We start from the raw sequence: 20,288 nt of genomic DNA on the forward strand, positions 1-20,288 counted from the left end.
TGTAATCGGTCGGATAAACTTCCTCCGTCAAAAAAAAAAACATGTCTAGGTTCAGAACTATAATTACATTTTTCTTCTAGAAGGAGGTAGCGGCACTAAGTCTACTCCTGTTTACATTTTTATTACATTCTATATTATGAAACCAAATTTAAAGTCAACAAGACCACGGGCATATTAGCTAGGACGTCTTTGGTCGCTGATTAGTGGAGCTTCAAGGCTCGCTTTATTTATTGCAGCCTAGTAATCTTCAAGGTTTGTATAGGTAGTAGTGGAGGTTGCCCATGCAGGTTTATTTATTTATGTTTATGGCTACAAATATTCTCCTGTGACAAACGTATCTATCGGCTTGGCGTCGATGCGTTTTCTTCATCAGTTATTACAAGATCATCTGTTCATCCGGTCTCTCATAAGCATTCACAAAGATATATATTATGCGCTCCCCTCATGTGTCGCTGGGTACGTAACTAACTCTGACCCAGCGTGCAAATACACGTACATACGCAGAGTATTTAAAATTTTGTCGATTGGACAATAATGACGTGCTCATTTGATCATTTCCTGGATTTCTGTACGTACAAAGTGGGAGTAGAGAGGCTTATACTACATATGAAATATGTTACACAAGATAACACTACCTTCGTCCTCAAGAGAATGCAATTCTGGAACCTTTGACCAATTACAAATAAAAAATATAAATATTTATAATATGAAATAAATATCATTAGATTGATTACAAAATATATTTTTATAATAAATTAATTTGGAGTCATAAATGTGTCAAACGTGAAGCACTCAAAGTGGCACGTAACCCATAGGCGCATTCTCTCAGCCCTGTTCACTTGATGGTATCGGGCATGATACCGTGTTTTTTCCTCACAACAAAATAGCATGACTGCACCGACACATCCAGTCTCTCATAAGCATTCACAAAGATATATATTATGCGCTCGGCTCATGTGTCGCTGGGTACGTAACTAACTCTGACCCAGCGTGCAAATACACGTACACGCGCCGAGTATTTAAAATTTTGTCGATTGGACAATAATGACGTGCTCATTTGATCATTTCCTGGATTTCTGTACATACAAAGTGGGAGTAGAGAGGCTTATACGTACATATGAAACATGTTACACAAGATAATACTACATCCGTCCTTGAGAGAATGCAATTCTAGAATAGTATGTATGCCACCTTTAATTAATTATAGATAAAAAAAAGTATAAATATTTATAATATAAAATAAATATCATTAGATTGATTATAAAATGTATTTTTATAATCAATTAATTTGGAGCCATAAATATGTCAAACGTGAAGCACTCAAAGTGGCACGTAATCCATAGTCGCATTTTCTCAGGGATAGAGGTAGTACTATGTCTGTTCACTTAGTATCAGTCATGCTTATCAGTCATGATACAGTATTTTTTGCTCACAATAAAACAACATCAGTCGGTTTATAGGCCACAGAAACAATCAAACCGAACAGGGTTAGTTGTTATTGTTCGCCAGAGATACTCCATGAAGGAGCAGGCAGAGGCAGCCAGGCACGGACGCCGGACGCGCCGCCCACCAGTTGGTTTGTTTGCTCTCGCGAACGAATAGCGTCGCGTACCGCGTCGACGCCGTGTCCAGAACCCCCTCTTCCTCCGTTAAAATCCCCGCTCGCCCCTTCTCCTCGTCTCATCGCCTCCTCCTCCCTCCCTGCTTCCCCGTCCTTCGTTCCCCAAACCTTCCTCCCTCTCCGCGCTGCCACGACTGCCTCGCAGATCCTAGATCGCTCTTTGCTTCTTCCCTGCTTGCCTGCGCTGCGTGCTCCCGCTGCAGCAGAGGGCGACCTTGAACCAGGAGCCGGTGACCGGAGTGGCGAGCGGCGTCAGCTTCGTGCGACGCGACCTCGCTCACGGCCACCACCAACTTGGGTAACTAACGCTGCCTCCCCGACTGCAATTGCAAACGAGTTTTTTTTTTCCTTTTTCATTTGGCTCTGATAATTTTGAGCGCGTGATCTCGCCGCGCCTGTCGACGCCTCGACTGTGATCCATGTGGACCGCCGCCGAGAATGCCCTGCTCTTACCAAACTCTGTACTTCCCTATCCGCCTCATCCTAGCTCCATGATTGTTGCCAACTTGATTCTTTTTTGCCCTGTTGCCTTGTTGGGGTTGCAGGTGCTCGAGATCACAGGTGAGGTGAAGTTGAAGTTGACCACCCTGCCACGCCGCCGATGACCACTCGCGTTCGCGGCAGCAGGGCGACGGCCACCGGCCTCGCCCTCACGATGATTGCTGTCGGCGCGGGCGTCAGCTCCGCCGGCGACTTGGCCTTGCTTCTCAGCTTCGCCGGGGTGCTCGCCGGCGCTAGCCTCATCTTCGTCGGCGTCCGGGTCGCCGACGACACGACGGCGCCCATAGGTCGCCCCGGGCTCCTCGCCGCTGGTGTACGTGTACGTGCACGTGCGCTCGTACACTGCCTGCGCCGCAACCTCGCCCTCGTGGGCCTCCTCTTGGCTTCCTCTGCTGCCACTGCGACGGCGGCGGCGGCGGCGGGCAGGGAGGCGGACCCGGTGCTCCGTTTATGCGCGTTTGCTCTGCTGCTGCTCGCGATCTCACTCCTCAACATCGGAGTTCTACTTCTTGGGGAACAGCAGGAACTCTAGTAGGTTCAGAGCTATAATTAGGTTTTTTTTCTAGACGGAGGTAGCAGTACTAAGTCTACTCCTGTTTACATTTTTATTACATTCTATATTATGAAACCAAATTTAAAGTCGACAAGGCCACGGGCATATTAGCTAGGACGTCTTTGGTTGCTGATTAGTGGAGCTTCAAGGCTCGCTTTATTTATTGCAGCCTAGTATTCTTCAAGGTTTGTATAGGTAGTAGTGGAGCTTGCCCATGCAGGTTTATTTATTTATGTTTATGGCTACAAATATTCTCTTGTGATAAACGTATCTATCGGCTTGGCGTCGACGCGTTTTCTTCATCAGTTCTTACAAGATCATCTGTTCATCCTGTCGGGTTCATAAACTCCGGGCTCTTTCACGGACCGACTTCTCAACAGAGGCTCAGCCTAGCACACAACATTGCAAACAACGTGCAATTCATAGGTCGGCCCAAGTACCTAAACGATAGGCCAAAAGAGCGATCCAATCACCGATTGGAAGGCCAGGCCGAGGAGAAACGGCGTCCGTTTTCGACTCCGGCCCACTTCTCCGACCGGAGTGCTCGCTTCGGTCTCCAGCCCGCCTCCGGACGGCCTCTCCGACCGAAAGGCTTGGCCAAAGCCCTACTTCCGACTCCGACCCGCGTCTCCAACCGGGGATGCGCCAAGCCCCTGCTCACTGCTCTTCTCCGATTGACGCGATCAGAGCCGACTGGGACCAACCGACCGGGGACGCCTGCTCGGTAAGGACCAGGAAACGGACGGAGAAAGTAAGACAGGGCGCACAAGTCAAAAACCGCAATACCAGGATCCGTACCCTGTACACCTATGAAAACAGTACTCTACGACCTCCCTAGCACGTTAGAACCCAAGCACTGTTGTCGCCGCCGACATTTTCCCCTACAGTATTGTAGGCGCCATTAACTCCCATAGGGTAAGGCTCCCTCACATGTCTCTGGGCATCGATAGTGTCAGGTAGCGTTGGATCGATGAAGTTCGACACGTGTGAGATATCCACGCTATGTATACATAGAATCCCCCGCCGCCGCTTCCTCCTCTTCAGGCACACGGCAGAGTCATTCATTGGTTGTTCCTGTAAACTATTATGGGGCTGTACTGAGATGTAGCAGTATGGACTCGCCTTGAGCTATGGCCCACCTAACTCAAGGCGTAGGTCCATCCCTGTCGGCATGCTTGCTCTGCTCCTGATGGTGATCACTTTGATCAGCATCAAAGTTTGTGCGGAATAGTTTGGATTCTTAAGCCTCTTTGGATTTTCGGGTCTAAAGTTTAGTCGTTTAAAGTTTAGTTTAATAGGTCTCCTTTGAAATGCAAGAAGTTTACAGGATTTGTACAAGATTTTCACAAAAATTAGTCTAATGTTTCCTTTGTTTCAAAGAGGGGATAAACTTTAAACAAGTAAACCTTAGATCACAAGTCTGTTTAGATCATGGGCTAAAGTTTAGACATGTTTCAATAAAATGACTTTTGTACCCCTAGATTTGTGAGAAGCTGTGTTAGTCTTTTGACTAGTGGGCCTCTGTGCCGGCTGGGTGCCTTGTAGGCTAGGCCAAGCCTTTCAAAGGCATCGCCGTGGGGGGCGCCAGCAGCTCCCTTGGTGTTTTCTTCCGTGTTCGGGGGCGGGGCGGCCGTAGTGCCGTGGCAAGTTGCTCGAGTTCTCCCTTCTCGTGCACCGCGACCCAGGGGCGGATCCAGGGCCCACGCTGCAGCCCGGGGCGAGTTTATATAGCCCCTTTAACATATGTGGTGTTTAGTCTAAAAAACTATGATCTTAATTAGATAAAAGGAGACCTAGGAAATAAGATCAGACTGTTTTGAACGTGAATCATGATCTTAATTAGACAAAAGGAAACCTAGGAAGTAAGATCAGACTGTTTTGAACGTAAATCAGCAGCTCAGCCCAGGACGCAACCCCGTTCTGGATCCGCCCCTGCCGCGACCGCCGCTACGGGCGAGAGATACAAAGCTCGCTCGCCCCGTCGGCCGGCGCCCGGTCCGACCGAAATAAATGATGGCACAACGTATACCGCGCAGGGACGGCCACGCTGAGGCGGTGCACGGCGACTTGGACTTGGCCGCGCGCCACACCAACGCAAGGCAGATGATGCCAAGAAGTGAAGTGTCGCCCGCGCGATGCGCTTAAAAGAGGGCCGTGCTGTGTGCTGCCTGTCCAACATGCCGGTACGGTTTCTGCAAAAAAAAAAAAAATCCGGTGCTGATGTGAGCCGTTAATTTTATTGAGCGCCAAAGCCATAGCATGTCATACAGTAGGAGTATGTCAACGTGACTGACACTCGAGCCCGGCCCGAGTTTTTCTGGGAAGAAAATTGTATGCGCCAGTGCCGTATCGTGCATGCCGTGCGGCATGTTCCGGATGGGCACCACGCGTCCGATCAAAGTTGCCGTCCACGTCGCCCAGAATTGTCTCCTCCGTCGGATCCTCTATCGTGTGGTCCAGATTTGTTGGATCGGATTTTACTTGGAGCAGCTTCCCGTGCTTCTCGTCGTCTTCTCCTCTGCTTCCCCCGCTTCTCCTCAGAATCCAGCGAAACAAATATATATCTCAGCTTCCGCTTCTCCTTGAACAAAAAAAAGAAGAAGCCACATCTCTCCCCGTTCTCACGAGGAGGCGGCCGTCCTTTTGCTCCTCCACGCCCCCTCCTCGCGCCGCACGGCCGGGGCGACCCGTGACCCCCCCCGGTGGCCGCCGGCGCGGGCGCCCCCCCCCCCCCCCCCCCCCCCCCCCCCCCTCTGGTCGACGAACCCAGCTGCGTCGCGAGCTGTGGACCGCGCAGCAACGGCCGATACGGGTGCAGCTGGATCTGGCAGCGCCTCACCCTCTTCTCCTCCTCGGTTCCTGACATCTCATCTCTTCATTTCAGTGCTCCTCCCAGGGGACTTGAGTGGTACTCAGACGTGCGATGCCTGGGGATACCTGGTTGGTTCAAGCCTATGAGAGCAGTTTTCAATTACACGTTTCTTTACTGCAGGTGTGGATGAGTTTCAGAATAAAAAAAAGGTGAGTTCATGTGAAACAGATATATGGAGTTGTTTGATGATTGATACTTTCATATGAACAAATACCTGCTAAGCAACTAACTCTTCCCTATAAATCATAGGTTTGGTTGGCTCATGGTAAGTGCGGGCGTTATTCACATCTTTAGTGTATTGATTTGAGTTTTGGAAAGAAAATGGGTTTCATTGGTTCATCCAAATTGTGGACGTTCTTGAGCTTTATACAAAATCTACTACTACACTGACACAACCATAATTTTGATTATAAGCATTGGTACTTACATGTTGAGTCCAAAATTATGTACAATCATGTCTTACGTTTCAGGACAAAGTTGTATGGAATTCTTTTTTACTTTTTTTTGGTCCAAAGAACCTTTATCGGTTAATTCAATGCCTATTTGTTCTATCTCCACATTCATCATGCTTGCTTCTAGCTTACAGTATGTAGCTCTAACTTTAAAATTTCATAAGATGCTCCCTGTTACTGCTAAAATCATTGACACAGCTGTTTTCCAAAAATGATGCATGATGTACCCCTAACATCTTTGGACTTTGGCAGGTACAAGGTGGTCACTCAAGTGTTTCTTGTACTTTTACTGACACATAAGTAAGTTCCATGTACATTTTCCATCATGATATGCTTAGGGTTTTACCATTTCATAAGGCGCTCCATGTTGCTGTTAAAATCATTGACACAATTGTTTTTCAGAAATGATGCATGATGCAGCCCCAACATCTTCAGGCTTTGGCAGCTAGAAGGTGGTCTCTCAGGTGCTTAGGATTGGTCAAACAGCCAGCGCCTTAGCTTGGATAAGGTGTTGCCACTGTGAAACGTATGTCAGGTGCAGTGTTTCCTTACTTAGCATTAGCACAACCTTTTAAAAAACTTATGTGACCAATTTGGAGATTTATGATTCAGTTATGATATTCTGTTTTGTTCCAGTTTTCCTATTCTTACCATGAATTAGATGTGGTTTCTAATTTGGGTGCATAAAAATGTGTCCCACTTTCACTGGCTTGTGGGCTAGGTGTAGGGATTCTAGCGTTTCCTGGATCTTGTCTAAATATTTTTGTGTTTTGCAGCTCATCGGATGTCTACAGTGAGCCGACTGCGACCGCAATCATGGCTTGCACGGCCCATCGCTCCTCACTGGCCACTGCCCTCTACACCAGCATGGTCTCCTAACCAACACCTTAAAGTTGGCACCATTCCTTTCTTGCATCTCCTGTTGCTTTGCCTTTGCCTATTTTTCAAATATATATTAGTAATACAACTGTCCTTAGTGTCTTAGTTTTTGTAGCTATAGGATTTTAGGAATTTAGGAGCAGCCTGCCATGCCGTACTGCTGCCTTCACAACTCTTCCGTTGACAGCAACAGAGCTCATCTTATCAAGGCACTCATTTGGAGCCCTTGGACTTTCCTTGATGTCCAGAATTGTATGTAAGCGTTAGTTTAGTCTAATGTTGATGGAATATTTCATGACTTTACATTTTATTTAGGTACATACGAATTTAGGATGCTCTTAGGCGGGTAATGATTTGTTGGAACTTCTTTGTCTCTTGCCTTTTACTCCAATAATAAAATCAGTTTGTGAGCTCTAAGCTTGATGGAGGTATTATATGTTCAGCTCTTCCTTCTTTTGGCCAATTTCTATTTGGCAAAGCACTCGGTGTTCCCCGTAGGTTGCTGTGTTGCCAGATTGAAATTGGCAAGATCACTTTGCCTTGTGTCAGATAGTTTAGTCAGTTTGTTGGTGAATTCCCAAAATATCTGCTCTACACATTAGTAGTCTACCCTGATCTTATTAGTTAGTTGTTTACTATGAGTGCTAGCTTGGCAGCCTGCATTCCTGGATTGCACCCAAATTTTCTGTTCTTTGTATTCACAAATTGCCTACCTCGTTTACCAGTGTAGGTTCTTAGCCTTTTAAGACAAATATTTGTAGGCACACATGAGTGGCAACCAACACAACAAAAAACAGGTGATGAGGATTACAACCACTTTGATTTGATTCCTACTTAGAGTTCTTGGTTGGCAGCTTGTATTCCTAGAATGCAACTTCATTTTCGTTCCTCACCATTCATAAATTGCCTTGCTAGTTTGCCAATGTAGGTGCTCAGCTTTTCGAAACAAATATTTGTAGGCACACATGGATGGCAAGCAAGACGACAGCAAAAGGTGACGAGGATTTCAACCAGGTTGCACTAAGAGTTAACCTTCCTTTGCTTCTGCAGAGATTACGTAACTGCTAATGTCACCTATTTGCTTTTGTTTAGATTCTGCAAGCTAGGAAATAACAAAATGAACTTTGATTACTCAGAATTTAAATGACCGGTTCATTGCTATATCATCCTGAACTTGACACAGGAATGCTAAAATTTTGTAATCAATTGTGACAGAACCGTCCAATTTATACAAGATTAAGTATGACTGTCCCCGTTAAACACGTTGACACACGCATACCGTCACTTATATAAACCCGGTAGTCTGTTGATTAACACGAATGGCCTCAATAAATTAACTTCACAACCAAGATCGTACATGATTAAGGGAAACAACATGCATCATAATACATAGAGTTCACAGTGGAAGTTTAAGATACAAACTGAGTTCACAATACTTATTACAATACCGAGTTCAAATATGATACAAGAAAGCAACATAGTTTTGAAACTAGATTATTGTCATAAGTCTAAATACATTGCCAGTTTATCAAACACCTCCAACAAAAACATGATAGAAAAGTATAAGAACACGGCCATGCCCGTTGGCCTTTACTCAGTGGTGTCCATCGCGGGACTAAAGCAAGTGATACAATAACCTTCATACAGAGTGTCACCTGCAACAGAGGGAATAAAACCCTGAGTACTCAATTGTACTCAGCAAGACTTACCCGACAGAGAACAAAATAAAAGACTCCAAGGATATGTAAGGCTATATTTGGTGATGTAAGTTGGATAGCAATACTTTGCGAAAGAGCTTACTAAAGTAATTCTTACTTTCAAATTTTAGCTGCAAGATTTAGTTTTGAGCTATTTAGAACTACTTGAGCACTATCTTACACCATATAATTGAATTATAGAGAATAGTAATCAATTATAAAGAATAGTGCCCATTTATAGAGAATAGTAACCAATCATGATTCAATTGCTAAAATCATATGCCAAGTATTTACTACGACTGCTGGACAGTGACCAAGTTTCTCACTAATCGGGAGAGACGGCAATTCGAATCGATTACACCAGCTGGGTAAAGCCCGTATCACGCACTCCCACGAGTTAGCAACACTCGCGTGAGTCACCATTCACTCCATTCGGTGGTGAGTTTGGACCGTTTCGCAAAACTCTATGATCCTGCATCCTCACATGAATTGCTCGTAGCCCGTAGCAAACATGGTCTTGGACCAGTCCCCTTCCTTCAATACTCTCCCAGAAATGCTAACGGTCCAATGACTCATCTCGAACAAGCTATCCGTTTTCATAGTCGGAACGAGTTATCTGGCCGTTATGTGAAGGTACGTTCAATCTCAACCAAGGTCCAACAACGAAACGGTCCTTAATTGACATAGACGGGATCAAAACACAGGCCAAGCCTGAGTCATTAACAACAACAAACGAGAATCCCGCCCGGTCGCCAATTATTAACCTCCGTATGATTCCATGGTTTCTCAATTGGACAAGTGACCACCTATATCTCACAGATGACAGGAATCACCCGACTTCAACCGGTCTAAGCATAACTAAGCATAGAGCGGTCTATATCTAGTTAGAAAAGGTGATAAATTTTTTTGGTCAAGGTACGAGATGCAGCAACGGTTACCAATCAACACCTAGCAACTTAATGCATAACTAAAGTTTAACATTACTCAAGTGTAATTTAAAACAGAGATAGATAGGAAAATGAAATGTCCGGGGCTTGCCTCGGCGAAAAGTGGAGGGTCCGTGGTTTGGGCACTCCGAAAGTGGTTCAGAGACTTGTCCTTCACCTTCAGGTGGCAACTCCTGAGGGTTCTCCTCCTCTACGATCACGTACTCTACTGGAATGTCCTCCGATCCTATATGTATGTTGGCGGTGCATAAATAAAGCGAATGCATAAAAGATGCAAGGTAATGATGTCATGATATGAAATAAGGATGCATTCATGTAGCCCTAATAACATAGGAAACTAGGGTTGCATTAACAACATAAAGGTGACAAGGTGTTGCTTATAATCAAATCTTTTACTGAGTAAGTGCATATCTCTTCTCCGGTGGAGAAAGCAAGATTTTAATTCATCTAAAGCTTACTAATGTTGGATTTGTTTGGCACATCAACAAAAGTTCCTAAAGCAACCTGGCATGATCAAACAATTATGTACCGTAAAAGTTAGAAGCTAGGCAAGCCATAACATAACAAACATAGGAAAATAAGAGACAGCGTCAAAAGGAATCCTATATGTTCACAACCAGTACAGTAGCTAAGACACACCTAAAAGATGATAAGAAAGTTAAAGTTGCAACCCAAAATTATTTGTAGCATGCCCAATCCATTTACTTAGTAAACAAGGCATAAAAGAAAAAGGGTCAGCTGCTGTACAAATCTGATTTGTAGAAAAATACAGCAGCACATATGTGCTGTGAATAGCATACCACACAAATTTCATCACATTTGAATACATGGAGCATATATATAAAAAGGACAAATAATATAAACTTAATACAACCTAAACAGGGTCAGCCCACTTTTAGTGTCAAATGACAGATTTCATAATTTTCCTGCATAGAGCATGTCACTAGAAAACTATGAAAATTGGCTTCATGAATTTTTGATACCTATAGCTTTAGATATCATTTTTTTGAAACAAAAAGGTATTATTCTAGGTAAATAAAAACAATATATAAAAAATTTTCAAACAGCAAATTTTATAACTCTAACATGTAGAGCACAGAAAGACAAAGCTAACAAAATTTGGTTCACCAATTTTGGACCTTCCTAGCTCAAGTTATGTATTTTTGAAGTTTGATTCAAATTCTGAAAAAGAAAAACAGAAAAACAAACAAAAATACACCCTAACCACAGCTAGGTGCACCCGGCTCAGTGCACCCAGGGCGGCTGACGCACGGGTTTCATGGTCAACCCGGCCCCACTGGTCAGAGAGAAAAGCAGGGGCGGCGCTTGACTGGCGATAACTTGCTGGCGAAGTTGCCGGTAGGGATGAAAACGGTCGGAAACAGTCGGAAAACCTCTTAACCGTTTTCTAGTTCTACATTTGAATACGAAAACGAAAACGAAAGCGGTAAAGCCGGACACGAAAACGAACACGAACTTACAGAATATCAAAAATTTCGAAAACGAACTAATTCGAGCGGAATTACATCGAATACGGTCGGTATACGAAAAATCAATACGGAATATTGACCCGTAGGACCAAGTGCATAACAATTAACAAGTACATAATAATTAACAAGTCCTACAACTTTCTTAAAAAGTATCTCCATTCGACACGATATAAGGAAGATATGATTTTTTTAAGGCAACAAGCGCTTGTACGCGATTAATATATCACTGACTTTGCTTAATTTTTTTGAACATCTTCAAGACATCAAATGAAAAAACTAAGAACAAAAAAGTTGTAGATCTCGTCGAGAACTACAATTTTCATATAAAAATCATCTTCATCCGAGATTGTCTGAAAAAGATATAATTTTTCTAAGGTTGGACTTGTAGTGGGTCAAATTTGGTTCAAACCGAATTTTGAATTCGGGATATTCCGAATTAAAAGTAGAAAAGTAGAAAACGGTCGAAAAAATGTCTAAACCGTTTTTGTTCCGATTTCGAATTTGGTGTTCCGAATTTCGAACCGAATTCGAATTTGTAATGTAGAAAACGATGCGGTTCGGTACGGGATATTTCCGTACCGTTTTCATCCTTAGTTGCCTGTGGCGAGACCGGAACCGACAGGTTCGGCTCGGTCCCCCGCATCGGCCTACGCAAGTTGCGCGGCCATCGACGAACCCTAGCTATGGCGGCAACGTGGGCAGCGGCGGCGGTTTCAGGCGGCAACGTGGGCAGCGGCGCAGCAGCGACGGTTTCAGGCGGCGCCGGCGATTTCACCGGCCCCGGCGAACAGGGTGGCCGGCGGACGCGCGTTGGGGCTCCAGGGTGCCCGCGCGGCGACCTAGGGTTTGGAATTTGGGCCTAGCGAGGCTGCAGCTGGGCGCGGCCACATGCAGGGCGGCGCAACGCCCAGAGCACGGCGACGGCGCTCGTCGTTCCGGCGAAGGCGAGGCTCGAATCGATCAACGGTCACCGGTGCAAGCTGTTACGACCTAAGGCAAAACTAAAACAAAAAGGAAAGGCAGAAGAGGGAGACTGGAGCGCGCTGGCCACGGCGAACGTGAGCTCGGCGCCCATGGCAGTTGCTTGGCCCAAGGGCCCTCACCTAGAGACGAAGCACTGTGCAGCTAGGTCGGGATGGGAGAGCAGCGCATGGCGAAACTATGGACGCGACGAATTGAATGGGGAGTGAGCGGTGGCTGCGAAAATGTCCGGCGTGCAGAGACGGCGGGTGGCACAGCAAGGGGAGGAAAAGGAGTTGGCCGGCGCTGGGCATTGAATGGGCGCGGGCGACGTTTCTCCAGGCTCTCCAGCGCAGCTCGGCCCCTGTTCACGGCGGCTGCGTGTCCCAACGGCGAAGCGCCGAGAAGGACACCGCCGACGGCGGTGTAGCAGCAGAGCAGGCTGCTGCCGGTGCTCTACTGTTCACAGACTAACGGCGCTTCTTCTTCCCTCTATTTCTCTCAATCCGTTCATCCTTTGCTAAAACTTCATTACTAAAAGTTGTAGAGATAAAAGAGATCTCCAACATTGCTTAAATGAGTATCCTCAGAAACTTGATAGTTTGGAAGATTTTGAATTTTGAAAACCTAACCCTGAAACTGAAAAACTGCAATCAGTTTACATTGCTACAAATGAATTGATTTGCTACTTTGGGCAATTAATTAATAGCTAAACATTTATCAAATAATCCAACCAATAGCTCAATATCAAAGTGCAAACATCCCACCAATTCATAGAAGCAAAGTTGCACAAATTTTATTTATGAAAATTGATTAGATAAATTCCCAAACATTGAACTTGCTAACTGCTAATCTCGGAAAATTTTGTTAAGAGATTCAAAACAGCACTAGATTGAAACTTGTGGCTACTGTTTGGACTTGTTAGAAGTGGATTTGGTCCTTGATCCTTAAACAAAGTTTGTAGTACACAACCAACACTTCAACTTTTATTTAGGGTCAAACCTCAGAAAGGGTACAAAAATTATAATTATGTTTTTGGTCAAAATAGCATCATGAAAAGGGCTTAAAACCTAATTTAAACACTTAGAAGCATATTTTGACTAATTTTTAAACACAAACCCTAACTCATTTGTGATCCTATGTTGATCTAAGTTACTTAGGTGATCAAACATCAAGCAATTGAGTTATCACATGAACAAATAAAGTCACTCATTAAAAGCAAAGCATCACATAGAACCATTATAGACTAAATCAAAAACATTATCATATCCTTATGATCACGAATGCATGAATGATGCTTATGCTTGTGAAATGCAAGTGCTAAATGCAAGCTTAACACTTAGGGTCTTACATCAATGGTCCAATGGTCCACTATTTCTCAGGCAACAGATGATGTGAGACCCCCTACCTCCCTCTTTCTCTCTCTCTGCCCACTACTACGTTGGAGTTTCCCATCTTCAACTAGATTAGCAATTACTTTAGTATTTTGCCAAATTCATCATTACTTTACTGCATGGCCTGGTCTGCAGTGCTATTTGCATGTGGTGCTGAATCGACGTAGGACTTCCAAAAAACATACAAGCATTAGGAATCCTATTTACGAATATATACTTCCATACAGGCAGGCAGTAAAAATAATGAGGTTTACGAATATATACTTCCATACAAGAACTGCATCATACTGAGGAGAGTAGCAATAGTTTCTTCTGCCCAAGGTAAAAAAATGGAGTTGTTCTACTGCCCACTATTCTTTTATTTCTATTAGCTTTTGGCCTCCACAACTTCTACAGAATCTTCTGTAATTGGATTGTCTTATAGATTCTACGTAACATTGGTCCTAGTACTTTTGTGTATCTGAAACATTCCTGTTGTCACCCTTTATTTATTTTTGTTTTTGGTGTTCTACTTGCAAAATTTAGTTCATGCATTTATGCCATCCACTTGGAGATTTTGTTTGATGGAACGAAAAATAATTGATTTTGGGTTGTATTGCTGCCACCAAGGGCTAGAGGAATAAACAGAGCCCAGTAATTTTTCAGTTTCCTTTTCCTCTATTTTCTTTAAAGATGCTAGACTTCGCTTCCTCATTTTATTATTATTTTTGGACACAACAGTTCCCAGCCATTGATTTCTTGTTATATTGTGTAGATCCATGTCATACAAAAAAAATCATTGCCTTGTGTTATCCTGCTGCAATTTCTGTCAGAGGCTATGGGGATTTACACATGAAGGGTTAGATCAGTGGTGCTCTGGGGGATGCTGATAAAGATCAACTAAATACTACCATCGATGACAATGAAGAAGAAAGAGAACTTTGCTCTCTTTGTTGGGCTTCAAGAGAGGGTTCAACTGTTGCTCTGAGCCATAACAGGACACATACTTCTGTGGGATACGACTACAAAATCCTCCGGACAAGACAAGCAAAGTGATGTTTCATCTAATGTTGTTATGCTACACCTGATCTGTTATTGTCTTTCACTGGTCTGCTGGGTCGACAACACATACATTCTAAAAAAGGAGGGCATCTTTTTGTTTATGACGGTGATGATATGAGATCTGAAGAAGTTTTCACGGTTTGCCTATTTTTTCTTTCTCGTTGCTACAATTCCTTTTTCTTTTGACTGCCATCTTAGGTTAACATTGAACTATTTTTGCTGCTCTACAAATTTGGTACAGTGAATTCATAGCTCCGTTAGCTCAAATCATGGTTGCCTGGCTGTGACGTGTTTAGTGTAGAGATACAATATACTAGCTTGACATAGCGATGTAGCCAATATGGGATTGCAAGAAACATGATCAACCATGGGAGTTACCTGCAAGTAAAAGAATTGTTTCCTCAGGCAGGACCCATCCTGTAGATCCAAACAATTCTGAAGATATTTTTTTAGTTCAGGTCTCAGCAGCCAAATAATGTATACATACCTATCAGAATCACTTCCCTGAACAGAGAAGAACATGATTGTTTTTAATTATTTCCCAAATCTTACACTGCAGATAACTCAGCCTCCATCAATGGCAAAATAGTTCATTCTGTTGCAGGTTCTTAGCCTGCAGTCAACCGCTGGATTAGAATCAGTGAGATGCATGTCACGGACACCTCAAACTTTTTCAGATCCTCTGCTGATATGATTCTTGTTCCTCATACCGGGGTTCCTGATACAAGCGGAAGTTCTGCACTTTTTATTTGGACAAATCCTGGACACCTGAATTTTTATGACTGTGGTTCTCTATTTTTTGTGCAAAATTCAAAAGAGGGAAATCTGTTTACTAACCAAAAGTGAATTTCCAAATATTTCACTGGAGTTGCCCTCTGCTCAAGTTTGGATATTTTTTCTCTATCTAGGCATCATTGTTACTTATGTAAGACCATATCGCTGTGGATGGAAAGGAATGTCTCATTTGTATATTTATATTATTACTTGCATTGTTCCTCATTGGCTTATAACTAACGCATAAGCCCCAATAGAGTTGTAACTGTCGTTTGCTACTGGTTGCTGATGTTAATTTGCACGGACCTAATGCTTTTGTATCATCCCTAGCTTTTATTTATTAAACATGACTTTGACTGGTGGCACAAGTGGTCAAATTTTCTTCTTGTCAAATTTAACATCCTCATTGACCATGAATTTTGTATCTTCTTGTCAAATTTTCAAAGGTTGGTCATTGGTATCATTTTCAGAACTCTTTTTCATATCATTTTTTTGTAGGTGCACTTCTATAAACTCTGAGAGCACGCTGGGGGTTCAACCTTAGGTATTTTCTGGATGAGCAGCCTTGTAGGTGCTTAGTTCTTTATTCTACAAACAAAACACTATTGGAAGATGGCTCAGTGCTGATGATAAACACCCTTGTTTCTGGCAGCAACGGCTACTTGACCAATCTCGAAGAAAACATATCAGCCTGTTTAAAACCTTTTAGACACTACTGTCTCTCCGTAGATTATGTTGTTAACAAATGTAAATACGAATGCTCTACACTGTCTGTTTGTTTTGTACCATATATGTAAGCACGTCCCTTTGTATTACCTACATTATTTACTTATATTGTAATCTGTATATTCTTTCGTATTAGAAATCTTTTTCTGTGCCCGTTTACGCGTGCGATGGCGCGCGCCCTATTACTAGTTTCTAATCATGGCTGGTGACAGCTAACCAACATCTGGTGCGGCCAGCATGCCATACATCCAGATGTAGCATGCCGCAGGAAAAGTCCTATGCGGCACGGTCGCATAATTTTTTTCCCCGTTTTTCTGTGCGTGCACCCCGCACGGCGGCCGCTTCATTGGTCCGTCCATCCAACTGCCAGGCTACCTGACACAGTTCAGTCAAATCGTCAAGTTGGCCCTAAACTAAACATGAGCAGCTACCGTCCAATTCTTGATTACTTTAGGCCAAATCCATGCCGTTTACTCCATTTAGAACTTTACTGGTAGATCCTTGGCACACGGATGTACTTAGAGGAGTCGTCGTTATTTGTTGGACCCTAAACTGATCTCTCAAGCTAGAAGAGTGATTTTTTCCCCTTTTGATTTTGAGTGCACTAGCACGAATTAACGCGGGGGTGGGGGGAAGACAGAACAAACAGCAATGGATGCGGTACGCTTGCGTTCCCATGTGCCGGCCACCGGCCGCCCGCGATCCCGAACTTTTCTTTTCTTTTTGTTTTTCTTTTTCAATTGAGTGTGCCTCTTCCGTATTCCAGTTGTTGGTTGCGCTCGAGTCGCGCGTGGCGTACCTCGTCGTGTCGCGGTTCCGCTTCCACTATCCCGGACCTGGGGCTGGGTCCACGTGCACAAGCCAAGGATAAAAAGCCACGTAATCAAGACCTCTCCTGTTCACACTTGGCTTCACTCCATGGAAAAAAAAAATCCACAACCTGTCCATCTCCGTCCCTTCCCGCCTGGCGCCTGCTCCTCCCTCTCTGTGCACTCTTCCCCTTCCTTCCCCCAAACCCTCCTCACTCCGCGCTACCAAAATTTCCGCCACCCGCTGCGGAGGACGACAATGATCCACGAGCCGGTGGGCGATGCAGTAACGGTTTGTTTTGAGCATTTTCATGAAATAGCTCCCCCTGCGAGAGTGAATACATATCCAGACGTGGATTTTCTATCATCTCCCGCATAATCAGAATCTGAATATCCCACTATATGGAGTGAATCAGATCTTCTATACGTCATCATGAGGCCTTTCGTTCCTTGCAAATAGCGTAAGACTTTCTTTACCAATTTCCAGTGTTCTATTACAAGATTGCTCTGGAATCTGCCAAGTAACCCAGTAACAAATGACAAGTCAGGGCGCGTACATACTTAGCATATTGCAAGCTTCCGACAGCTGAAGCATATGGAACCACTTTCATTTGATCGATCTTATATTGGTTCTTGGGGCATTGAAAATCCCCATATCTGTCACCCTTGACTATAGGAGCAGGTGAGGGACTACATTTGTGCATACTGAATTTCTTTAAGATCTTTTCAATGTATGCCTTTTGTGACAGTCCTAATACCTCTTTACTTCTATCTCGGTGAATCTCGATCCCTAGAACGAACGAAGCTTCACCAAGATCTTTCATATCAAATTTTGAGGACAAAAACTTCTTTGTCTCCAGTAGTAGACTGACATCACTACAAGCAAGTAAGATATCATCCACATACAGGACAAGGAAGATAAACTTCCCATTCTTAAACTTTGTATAGACACAATTGTCCTCTACATTCTCTTTAAACTCAAAATTCTTTATTGTCTGATCAAACTTCAAGTACCACTGTCTTGAAGCTTGTTTTAATCCATAAATGGATTTCTTTAGGCGACATCTCATTCGTTCTTTTTCTTTCATGAAAAAACCTTTTGGTTGTACCATGTAAACATTTTCCTCCAAGTCTCCGTTGAGAAATGTCGTCTTTATATCCATCTGATATAATTCTAAATCATAATATGCCACTAATGTCATTATGATTCTAAAGGAATCCTTACATGAGACTGGAGAAAAGGTCTCATTGTAATCAATCCCTTCTCTTTACGTAAAGCCTTTTGCCACAAGCCGGGCTTTATATCTCTCTATATTCCCTTGAGAGTCAAGTTTTGTTTTGTAGACCCATTTACAGCCTACTGTTTTGGCTCATTTAGGAATTATCTCTAAATTCTGAACTTTATTGGCATTCGTAGATTTCATTTCATCTTCCATGTCCTCAAGACACTTTGATGAATGATCACTTCTCATGGCTTCTTCAAATGAGGTGGGATCATCCTCCATTTGAAATTCCTCAGTGTTGTACACTTCATAATCAGCAGGAATAGCTGATTTTCTAACTCTTTGAGACCTTCTAGGGGCCTCCATATTTGGCACATCTTCTGTTTGAGGCTGTTGTTGCTCCCCCTCATTTGTGACAATAGGTTCTATAGGATCCTGAAGAACAGGTTCCTCATCATCATTCATTGTTGCCACAGGCGGGATAACAACAGGTGCTGACACCATAGTGTCTTGCACTGTCGGTGCAGCGACAACTGGTAGTGAGAAAAATAGCTCATGAATCATCGGAGTGGGTGCATACACCCGCTTCTCTTCAAAGTCAATTTCTCGAGCTACCATGCTCCCCCTCATCATTTCATCATCTAGGAAGACAACATGTCTTATTTCCACAAATTTTGTATGTCTATCTGGACAGTAGAAACGAAAACCTTTTGACTTTTCTAGATAGCCAATGAAATGATAACTTACTATTTTGGGATCTAGCTTCTTAATGTTTGGGTTAAATACTTTAGCCTCAGCAGGGCTCCCCCACACACGTAAGTGGATTAGTGAGGGTACTCTTCCTGTCCACAACTCATATGGTGTTTTGGGCACCGACTTACTTGGTACTCTATTAAGAATATGAATGGCGGTTTTTAACGCCTCCATCCACATACTCAAAGGTAAGGTGGAGTAACTTATCATACTGCGCACCATATCCATCAGGGTACGGTTGCGTCTTTCAGCTACTCCATTCTGTTGAGGTTCGTCCGGTGTTGAATACTGGGCAACTATGCCATTCTCCTATAAAAACCTTGCAAAAGGTTTAGGAACTTGGCCATATGGGGTATGCCGACCATAGTACTCCTCCCCACAGTCGGACCTGACTATCTTAATCTTTAAATTGTGTTGGTTTTCAACTTCTGCCTTAAATATCTTAAATTTATCCAATGCTTCTGTTCTTTCTTTGATTGGATAAATATAGCCATAACGGGAGTAATCATCTATGAATGTTATGAATGAATCATAACCATCCACACACTTTATAGGAAATGGATCACAGATGTCTATGTGAATAATCTATAGAATTCCTGTGCTTCGTTTAACATCTTTCTTAATTTTCTTTACATACTTTCCTTTTATGCAATCTCTGCATTGTTCTAAATCTGAGAGCTCTAATGGAGGAAGAATATCATTCTTAACTAGTCTTTCTATTCTCCCCCTCGAAATATGGCCTAAACGACACTGCCATAATTTCTACAACGCATCGTGAGCTCTCTTTCATTTTCTGTTTACATCCGTAGACGAGGATACATTCACATTGTCGCACGCAACGTTCCCATCATCACATACAACATTCACATTATCACATAGTGATAACAAATAAAGCTCATTCTGTAAGATAGCAAGACCAACACATGCATCATTAAATGTTATCTTACATTTACCATTTCTAAAATGGCAATCATAACCATCATTGTCCAAACATGACACACTAATCAAGTTCCTCTGTAATGAGGGAACATAAAGAACATCTCTAAGTATAAGTTTGAAACCATCAGCTAGCTCTAGAGAAAGATCGTCAACGGCTTCAACTTCTACTTGGACTCCATTTACGACTTTAACGTGTCTTTCGCTTCTTTGCGTAGTCCTCGTCGAACGGAATCCCTATAAAGAATTAGCAACATGAACAGTTGCACCTGAGTCAATCCACCAAGTAGATTTCGAATACTGTACATACAAGGATTCATTTATGAACGTAATAATATTCTCACCATTCTTTGCCATGATCATCTTTAGGTAATCGGGACAATCTTTCTTATAATGTCCCATCTTCTTGAGTGGAGACACTGATCTTTCTCTACTGTGAACTTGTTTTGCTGAGGCTGATGCAGCATGGGACCCTTTCCCTTTGACTTTGAGGAGAAGTTAGCATTAGTATTCTTTTTCTTGTTATCTTTCAGATAATTGATAGTGCCACCATTGGCAGCTTTCATTCTCTCCTCCTCTTACACACACATAGCCATGAGCCTCTCCATGTCCCATTTTTTGGGTTGTATGTTATAGTTGACAACAAAAGTGTCAAACTCT

At 43.2% G+C, this 20,288-nt stretch overlaps 2 long non-coding RNA genes across 9 annotated transcripts; both read left to right on the forward strand.

The window, feature by feature from the left end:
* The first annotated feature begins 1,693 nt into the window (after window positions 1-1,693).
* LOC136472057 (uncharacterized) lies at window positions 1,694-2,941 on the forward strand. Its single transcript, XR_010762232.1, has 2 exons — window positions 1,694-1,919; window positions 2,167-2,941. It is a non-coding gene; the product is annotated as an uncharacterized lncRNA (long non-coding RNA).
* Window positions 2,942-5,403: 2,462 nt separating this feature from the next.
* On the forward strand, window positions 5,404-15,975 carry LOC136472058 (uncharacterized). Of its 8 annotated transcripts, XR_010762237.1 has the most exons (6): window positions 5,406-6,299; window positions 6,402-6,534; window positions 6,776-6,891; window positions 7,604-7,675; window positions 7,838-7,892; window positions 14,121-15,975. It is a non-coding gene; the product is annotated as an uncharacterized lncRNA (long non-coding RNA). The 8 variants fall into 8 exon arrangements; XR_010762239.1 differs by lacking the exons at window positions 7,604-7,675; window positions 14,121-15,975 and having other exon boundaries at window positions 5,404-5,487; window positions 5,560-6,299; window positions 7,838-8,059; XR_010762235.1 differs by lacking the exon at window positions 7,604-7,675.
* The last annotated feature ends 4,313 nt before the right edge of the window (window positions 15,976-20,288 follow it).

This window comes from Miscanthus floridulus, chromosome 8, assembly GCF_019320115.1.
Source record: "Miscanthus floridulus cultivar M001 chromosome 8, ASM1932011v1, whole genome shotgun sequence".
Classification (NCBI taxonomy): domain Eukaryota; kingdom Viridiplantae; phylum Streptophyta; class Magnoliopsida; order Poales; family Poaceae; genus Miscanthus; species Miscanthus floridulus.